The 9,734-nt window shown below is 37.3% G+C and overlaps 1 protein-coding gene across 1 annotated transcript in view; it reads left to right on the plus strand.

Annotated features, from left to right (window-relative positions):
• The first annotated feature begins 892 nt into the window (after nt 1-892).
• Nucleotides 893-9,734, plus strand: part of LOC107726101 (uncharacterized) — a 57,504-nt gene continuing 48,662 nt past the window's right edge. The window contains exon 1 of the mRNA XM_016535589.1: nt 893-1,384. The gene's annotated coding sequence lies outside the window, so the exon portion shown is untranslated. The remainder of the gene's footprint in view (nt 1,385-9,734) is intronic.

The raw sequence follows: 9,734 nt of genomic DNA on the forward strand, positions 1-9,734 counted from the left end.
CACACACATGCATGTATATATTTAAGAAAAATATTTGTTTATATATTAAATATATTTATATACAATATATAAATTATATGAATATAAACATATACATGTAAATATTTTCCAAAATATATACTGTATGTGTGTCTTTATAGTACATAATGAATATACACAGTACACACACATATATTATATAAACAAAAACTTTTATGTTGGATGTGATTAATCGCGATTAATCGTTGCCCGGCCCTAATTTTTATTTAATGTTTTATATGGTTTTTCATGTGACAACTTACCCCAGTGTGAAAATATGTCTAATGGTAAGATGAAATTGATGTAGGCTAAAAATAATTATAATAAAAATACAAAAAATACAACTGTTAAATGGTCTACATTTGTATTCCAGGAAAAAATATTTATTTATTTTTATTTAATTTAGATACTTTCGGTATGTCTCTAAATAAACCCATCCTGAGAAATATGCATTGAGTAAAAAGTGTGACAACTAGCCCCGGTCTCCGCTACAGTTTTGGGGTGTCTACAACGTAAAGAAAAACAACAAATGCAATCACAACAGATTTGACATCTGAGGATGTTGGCACTGTGCCTTAAAACAACTTCATTACCTCTCCGGCTAATTTAACGCGTTTTAATAGCTCTACAAAGTTGATAAACTACCGCTGTTCAGAGTCGCCCTCCTAACATAAACGGAGCTTTGCTGATCTCTGCACTCATCCGTCGTAACTGTACTCTTTTGGGGTGACTGATCATATTCCCTGAAGCAAAATGATAAATGAGGACAGCAGCAGTAAAGGAGTTAACGCTGACAGGAAGTTCAAGGAGTCCGTGTCCACGGGGGGCACACGTCAATACTCCTCTCTCTCTCACTTGCGCTCACTTACTTTCAAGGCACATGTAGCCTCCAAACTCTTCACTCTTTCTCCACTAGCGTTTTCTTAACATGTTTAAATGAATGCATTTCCTACTCAGTCTAAATGTAGTGTGAGTGTGGATAACGGAGACTAAGAAACCAAAAGGAAGATGTTCCATTCCTAACGTTGAGTTTTTGACGCTAGCGTTTCTTTCAGCGTTCGCACGCACTGTAGTGAGTGACGCGCGACTGTTACTCATATATGGGACAGTAAATCCAGTGAGGATGACAACTGTAAGTGTTGGAAACTGAACACCGGAGAATCCAGCATTGCTTAGTACATTACAATACGGGAAGCCAAGCCTCCAGACGCGCTGTTTAGTCAAAGCAAGCAGGAATACTCACTGATGCGCACGAGCTGGGAAAACTGTTGATCCTTTTCATCAAAAGTGGGATATTAGGATTGGAAACGGAGTACGAACATTGGCTGCGTTACTTTTGATGTCTCCGATCAGCACAGCTGTAAAGGTAGGCTGTGTGTTACAGCTTGTCATACTTTTCAATGTGATTTTTTTCAGGATCAAATATAAGGAAAATATGGTTTATTTGCGAACCATCTTAAAGATAGATTGTACAGCATTAACACTTTACACTAGGCCTATATTTAGCTAGTTTTAAAAATAATATTTCTTAGCGTCTAACAACTGGCATATAAATTGATTAGTTAATTAAGCAAAGAGATTGATATAACACACAGTAATGGTGTATAGGCTATTCATATGTGTCCAAGCCAAGACGTGTGTGGGTGTCTGTCATCATCATCATGTCTTGAACCTGTAAACTCATTCTTGTTTAGTAGCTACTACAAATCCTCCTTCTGTCTAGTAATATTTCTTTAGATTTGTGTACTCCCTCCAGAGTAATGTCACACAGTTCCTAATTATGTTTTCATAAAAGATGCAGTATGCTTTTATTTCAATGTAGCCTGCATGAAAAATGTCATAAATCAACCTAAGATGGTTAGCTGGTCTTAACTGGTCTCCCAGGCTATAAGGTTGTCTGTTGTCTGGTTTTTAGATGGATTTTTTTGCACTTTTATCTAGTTAGAGCAGCAAAACCTACTAAAAACACTTGATTGTGAGACCAAATTGGACAAAACCATCTTAAACCAGCAAACCAGTTTGGGCTGGATTAAGGTGATTTTTCAGCAGGGTTCTACTGTAAACTTTGGTACTGGTTTAGGTTGGTTTAAGCTTGTTTTCCAGCCTGGCAAGTGTCCAAAACCCATCTAAAACCATCACACCAGACTGGTTAACCACCTTAGGCTGATTTGAGATGGTATAGACTCATTTCTTAAGATATGTGTATTACCTCAGTCTTAGCTCATAGGCAGCAGTGGAAAACCCTTCAACATGGGATTGCTTTCAGCATCAGATCTTTTGTCAGACATTTAAAGTCCAAGCTTTCTCAACTTCTCTACAGCCCCCCTCTTGCTCAACAAACACTATTTTCTTTAGCAGCTGGAATGCTGACTATTCGGGGTGGACAAATAAAACTTCCCAATGAATCCCGTCTGGTCTCAATTTACTCACTCGTTAGTTCAGCCGGGAATACAAACTCATTGAAAAGATGCCAGTCGTTACAAGTGGGAATCTGTATATTAACCCCAAAATATGTCAGTTTCTATTCAAAAAGAATTTTGGCTTCAATTTGGATCAATGAAATCATGTTGATTGGACAAAAACGTATGTAATGCATCCCAGCTATTCTGAATTTCATTATAGTGTTGTTTTGTGAGTTCATGCTGATATGCTGATGTGCTTTATGACCTAAACACACCCCACACAGTTTGTCTGTCATTTTGTCTGTCAGTAGATCAGTGGGGTCATGTTTATTTTCCTTTCAAACACACAAGACACATGCATTCTTGCCCGGCTTCAAGGCCTACATTTTCTTTAAAAATGTCAACACACATGGATCTGAGCTCTTTAAACTCTCCACAAATGACACTTCATTGTTCTTCCAGCTTATTATGTTATTTTGAAAATTGCAGCATATCTCAGGGCAAAACAATATCTTAAATGTCGCCCATTTGGGTCTTTAGGCAGGAAAAGGGTATTGTTTGGTCATTTTCATCATATCAAAGAGAAGAATAGGCTTCAGGATTGGTCATGGAATCTGAACTGAGAGGCAGGAAGTCAGCCAAACCTTTCCTCTGGATGTTTGGACCTTTGAATGTGAAGGTTAACATGCAAAGCTCTGTTTGCTTTGAAAACCGACATCCCCTTTTCAACATCCACTTATTCACTTGGAAAACTGTCTTGCTAATGCCGGCCTGCTGCTTAGTTTACCATGAATTTAGGAGACAGACCCCCTCCTCCTAAGAGCTCGGAGGGAATACGCCAAATCCCCATTTCCTTCCAGTGCACCCCAGCTACAAGAATTTGGGCTGATGAGCTTCCCAGCTCCATGCTCCGTGTCCCTTATGGAGAGATGCGGTACAACCTGCATCTGAGGTGTAAAGCGCAGCTCGAATTCTGTGTATCGTCTTTCATAGTGCCAGTATTTTTGTTGCTTTAATGCTTACTTTTAAGTCATTTATTGGCATTCATGGTTCCATGATATACCTTTAACATCCATAGAACCTTTACGCTGCACTAAAGGTTTTGATAAAGGTTTTTTAAATTATTAAAGGGATAGTTCATCCAAAAATGTAAATTCTGTCATTAATTACTCACCCTTATGTCGTTCCAAACCCATAAGACCTTTGTTCTTCTTCGGAACACAAATTAAGATATTTTTGATGAATCCGAGAGATTTCAGACCCTGCATAGACAGCAACGCAACTGACACATTTAAGGCCCAGAAAGGTAGTAAGGACATCATTAAAATAGTTCATGTGACATCAGTGGTTCAACCTTAATTTTATGAAGCTACGAGAATACTTTTTGTGTGCAAAGAAAACAAAAAATAAATTTGTTTGCAATTTGTAAATAAAAAAGGTCTGCAACTGGGTGATTCTTGGAAGTTTTGTTGTACAACATAAACTGCACACACACACACCCCAAACTTTCTTATTAGTAAGTTACTTAGTTACTTTAGTTATTTGATTACTTATTACAAACAAATGTTTTTAAAAATAAACAACTGCTTCTGCAAACTGCAAAATTGGCGTATGGTTGTGTCTAATTAACGTTGAAGAGCAAAACGTCCAAGTATCACCATTTATATTTCCCACATACCTTTTTTTACTCATGAATTAAAAACCCATAGGAAAATCTTAAGGGAACCCATGGCAAATATAGTCTTCCTGAATTTGACTTCATGGCTGTAGCACTCTATTAGAAAATTCGATTAATTTTGAGGTTTCATTTTCATCTCGAATGCAAATGTTCTCAGATATTCCCAGATAAGAGCATCTGCCCAGCAGATGTCGAGGTTTTAATGGAGGTAGTAATGCAAACACAGACAGAATCCCCCCCAACTCCGACCTCCGAAGCCCCCAGAATGAACACAAGAGCAGTCCCTCAGCAGCCAAGAGCCTGACTTCACTCCCATCTCCCTCAAGCAGCGGCATTTCCGACACTGGTGGAGGAGAAAAGAGCTGGAAGTGGTTCAAAGAGTTGATGGGTTTGGGAGAGGACGAGCTTGTTGACGGTGGAGTTTGCTGACTCCGTCCATCTCAAGGAGTCTTGTGTTTGCAGTGGTGACGGAGCGGTGCGTTTGGGAGGGTTTCCAAGTGCAGGTGTGTGCACACGCACAGCTGTGAATGCCGTCCTCTGTCTGGTGACTCAAAACCGCACTGTCTCTCTGCCCGACTTGGATGCGTCCTCCGTGAGTAATTCGTCCCCAACCTCCTACGCTTCTCTACGACTCTTGATCACCCCAGGTTTCCTTTTGCACCCCTGCTGCGTTCTTTCATCCAGGTCAAAGATTACGACTTTTCTGCGTCATTCCTTCTGTCTACACTATGCCCTGCCTGGATCATTATCCATTTGTCTTTTTTTATCTCTTATCGTTGATCACTAGAAACATTCCTGTTTGTAATATATAACTGTTTAACTTCCCAGGCTTGGTACACTATGCATGACATAGCGCTTGCTTTTCCTGGCTACTAAAAGGTCCATTAGCCCCACTTTTCCCACTGTTGATAAATTGATGGGGCTGCATGCTAGTTTGTCACCTTGAACTTTATGGACAGACACTTATTATTTTATAGACACCATTTGCAGCACAGCTTTCCTTCTATAATTAGTTGCATACATTAAGACAAAGGGAATTTCCCTGGTGGAGCAGGCAAGAACTCAGGGCTACAGGCCCTTTTTTATAGCCCCACTCTTCACTACACCCGATGACACTTTTATTGAGCCTCAGGAACTTGGATGTTTCAGCCCTCTCGGCCAAAACTCTTTCCCCTCACTGTATGTTCTCTGGGGAATGATTGCCTTTTTGTGCGATCATGGCATATTTCTGAAAAACCATGAAAATGGGTCTTTTGAAATATGTAAACTGCTTTCTATTGGTCGTTGTGAGGTCACTGGCCTTGTTTCGTCGTGTGATTGGCAGGGAAAGCTCTGCTCTCGCTGGCCAGTTGATGATGGCCAAATTTGGATGATCTCACATGGACTGCATTACTGACGCACAGCTGTTTTACTGTGCGCTAATGGGTCATTTTAAAATGTAAGCCAATTTCCCAAAGCTTCAAAATTTGTGCATGAAATGTTGAACATTGAGCTCAGTGGGAACAATCTGAAAAAAACATTGAAGGGACACATTATAAACCTAATCTGCTTTGCTGGTGTATATAAATTATTTTACTTTTTTCTGACTAATTGTTACTAGTTGTACTAGAACATTTTTTATTTACTAGTTGTAACTGATTGGCTAAGAGGCAGACATTTTTTCTCCTTTTTATGTGTTTTATGTGCAATAATTTTTCTAGACTTTGTTGAGCACATTTTAATTTATGGATTAAAAGTAAATTTTAAACATTTGTTTTTTGGTGGTGGGTAGCAGGAAGAAAGTCAAATGTTAGGTTGATACAACTGTATTGATATCAAAAAAGTCTCATTTGTAGAATGAAATGAGAAAAATCTTGGGTTTTGCACAATGTTTTTATTATTTATTTTATTTTTTAATTACTTTTTGTTGCCTACAAAGGCAAAACACAGTGATTATAACAACACTGAAAGTACCAAAAATGGCTTTAAGGTCCTTTTTAAATGAATGGTTTAATTCAATAATTGATTGTTTGAATATCAATTTCACACTAAATTTGAGTATAGCTGAATCATCTGTCACAGATCATAGACATGATTCAATCCATAACTTAATTTTGACTAAATTTGTAGTTGTTGCATTTTGGCTTTGTCCAGAATCCACTCCTGATGTGACCATTTGGCAAATGCTTGGTCTTAAAATCACTTATTTATGTAACTAGCTACATTTGTTCTGTTGTCACTCAAACAAAACAAAACTCTTAAAATATGATGATTTTCCCCCTACAAAAAATCATGGGTGGGTGTGACTCCTAAAAACAGAAGTGGCATGTCCATGTCTTCCGTTATAATTGTTTTTCCATTTCAAGCCAATTATGATTTGCTCTGAGAAACAGTTGTGTCATTACCCTATTTTACAACCCCCACTTGATATTGTCTAAGAAGATACAATATTGAACAAAGGCTTGAAACAAAAGGCTCGAATCTCCTGTGATTGAGGACCACATACAGCGTGGCCTGCTTTATTGCCCCTCCCTCCTCACTGCCCCCTCGCTTTCATGCCCACTGCATTTCCTCACCAGTGTATGTGTAAATACGGGTGACCACCCCAACCGCGCATTATCCATTGTGTTTGTGAAGCCTTTGTTGTCTAACCAAACAAGGAAAAGGCTAGAAAAATTGTGGTGCTGGCGGTGGGCAGACATGTCGGAGGGGTGGATGGCAGTGCTGTGGTCCGGCTCCAGAGGGAAATGTGAAGGTCAGCTGGAAAAGGAACAATAACCTTCAAAACTCTCAGAGTAAGACAATAGAACAGCAGGGCCAGGACTGACGATAGTCACGCTTCTGTTTATTTACGTGTTTGGGTGCATCAGCATTGACCTCACTTTGTGAACAGGTCAGCTGTTGAACATCAAAACACATCTTCACCCCTCCACACACTCACATGCACCTCTGTTTATGTGTGTTGGCCAGTTTTAGATAGATGGACGTTGCATTGGGTGTGAGTGTGTTTACAGTAGTGGGCTCTGTTTGCAATATGAATTAATCTGTTGATAATTCTTTACAGTTCAGTGTCAAAAGTAATAGTTTTTAATGCTTTTTTATGCTTTAGTTAAAACCAGAAGCTTTGCTTCTGCTTTGTGTTTTTGGTTGCAAAATAACTATGAAGAAAATGAATAAGATATGTTCAAGGAACTGTTCAGTGAATAAAAGTTATTTGTTGGCATCTATGGTTCCAAAAAGAACCTTTAACTACCATGAAACCTTTCCATGCACAAAAGGTTCTTTACAGTGGAAAAAGGTTCTCAACATTATTAAAAAGTTCTTTACACTAAGAAAATGTAATCTTTTAAGAACTGTTCTCTGGGGAACCTAAAATGTTACTTCTATGGCATGGGTTCCCAAACTTTTTTGTCAGCTGAATCCCTTATACTTGAAAATATTTACTTGTAAGATTTTAAGCTAATATTTTAAGTACGACACGTTTGCATGTTCATGTAAATATAAAATATTTAATATTTTTCAGTAAGTCTTTTATTTTGTTTAAAGGGCTGCACGACTTGGCCAAAAAGTTTTTATTTTGGCAGAATAGTGGTAAAATGCTGTAAACTTTCTAAATGTTGGAAATTATAACAGTGTTTATGTGGTTAAATAAAGTGAACCGAATGCACACTGCATTCCCAAATGCATGTTAAACTTGCAGAGATGGAATTTGTGAGATGCAGCATTTAGCCTACTATGAACCGCATTGCTCTGAAAACTGTTTATTATAAGCGGCACGTGTAAATGAACACAGTGACACCCTTCACTCTGAAACACGCAATGCAACAGACTATATACTTTTTAAATTAAATCGCTTTATTTACGTGTTTGGGTGTATCAGCATTGACCTCACTTTGTGAACAGGTCAGCTGTTGAACATCAAAACACATCTTCACCCCTCCACACACTTACATGCACCTCTGTTTATGTGTGTTGGCCAGTTTTAGATAGATGGACGTTGCATTGGGTGTGAGTGTGTTTACAGTAGTGGGCTCTGTTTGCAATATGAATTAATCTGTTGATAATTCTTTACAGTTCAGTGTCAAAAGTAATAGTTTTTAATGCTTTTTTATGCTTTAGTTAAAACCAGAAGCTTTGCTTCTGCTTTGTGTTTTTGGTTGCAAAATAACTATGAAGAAAATGAATAAGATATGTTCAAGGAACTGTTCAGTGAATAAAAGTTATTTGTTGGCATCTATGGTTCCAAAAAGAACCTTTAACTACCATGAAACCTTTCCATGCACAAAAGGTTCTTTACAGTGGAAAAAGGTTCTCAACATTATTAAAAAGTTATTTACACTAAGAAAATGTAATCTTTTAAGAACTGTTCTCTGGGGAACCTAAAATGTTACTTCTATGGCATGGGTTCCCAAACTTTTTTGTCAGCTGAATCCCTTATACTTGAAAATATTTACTTGTAAGATTTTAAGCTAAGATTTTAAGCTAATATTTTAAGTACGACACGTTTGCATGTTCATGTAAATATAAAATATTTAATATTTTTCAGTAAGTCTTTTATTTTGTTTAAAGGGCTGCACGACTTGGCCAAAAAGTTTTTATTTTGGCAGAATAGTGGTAAAATGCTGTAAACTTTCTAAATGTTGGAAATTATAACAGTGTTTATGTGGTTAAATAAAGTGAACCGAATGCACACTGCATTCCCAAATGCATGTTAAACTTGCAGAGATGGAATTTGTGAGATGCAGCATTTAGCCTACTATGAACCGCATTGCTCTGAAAACTGTTTATTATAAGCGGCACGTGTAAATGAACACAGTGACACCCTTCACTCTGAAACACGCAATGCAACAGACTATATACTTTTTAAATTAAATCGCATGATGTATTGCAATTTCAGTTTTATTACTATTAATTGCGCAGCCCCATTTGTTTATTTTAATGTGACATTGGATTTAATTAAATATTAGCATTTCATTATTTTTGGCCTTTTGTATCACAATCCAGAATTTTTTCCTCACAATTCTAAATGTACATCTCACAATTCAGATTTTTTATTTTTTTATTATGAGTTTACTTCTCGCAATTTAGTTTTTTTTCCTGCCACGAAATAAAAAATAATTTCTTTATTTCGGTCTCACAATTCAGACTTTTTTCTTGCAATTATGAGTTTATAGCTCGCAATTCCATTTTTTGGCAATTCTAATAAAATTGCAAGAAAAAAGTCAGATTTGTGAGATGTAAACTAGGAATTTTGAGATATAAACTTCCGCCTCTTTTTTTTAATACTTTTTTTCTTTCACAATTCTAAGTTTATACTCACAAATTTCATCTGTGTTGTGAGTAGTGGTCGACCGATATATCGGCCGATATTTGGCATTTTTCAATTTAGCTGATAAGTTTTTCTGTTTGGCCGATGTGTTCGTGGCGGGACTTTTATTTTGACGGTGCTGAGAACGGCAGCGCCTGAACACACAGTGCTCACATTCCCCCTTTTGTTCGCTGTCATCGTTAACAGTTCTGTCCACAAACAGAAGTCTGTCTAATAATCAGATAGAACTGTTAAACAAAGGAATTAAAATGTATACAAAAAGTATTATAACGATTGCTTTTACATTGTTAGTAATAGAAAGGCAAACATTAGAATTCTTTCTCCTTTG

Source organism: Sinocyclocheilus rhinocerous, unplaced genomic scaffold (genome assembly GCF_001515625.1).
Source record: "Sinocyclocheilus rhinocerous isolate Xijiao unplaced genomic scaffold, SAMN03320098_v1.1 scaffold816, whole genome shotgun sequence".
NCBI classification, from domain to species: Eukaryota; Metazoa; Chordata; class Actinopteri; order Cypriniformes; family Cyprinidae; genus Sinocyclocheilus; species Sinocyclocheilus rhinocerous.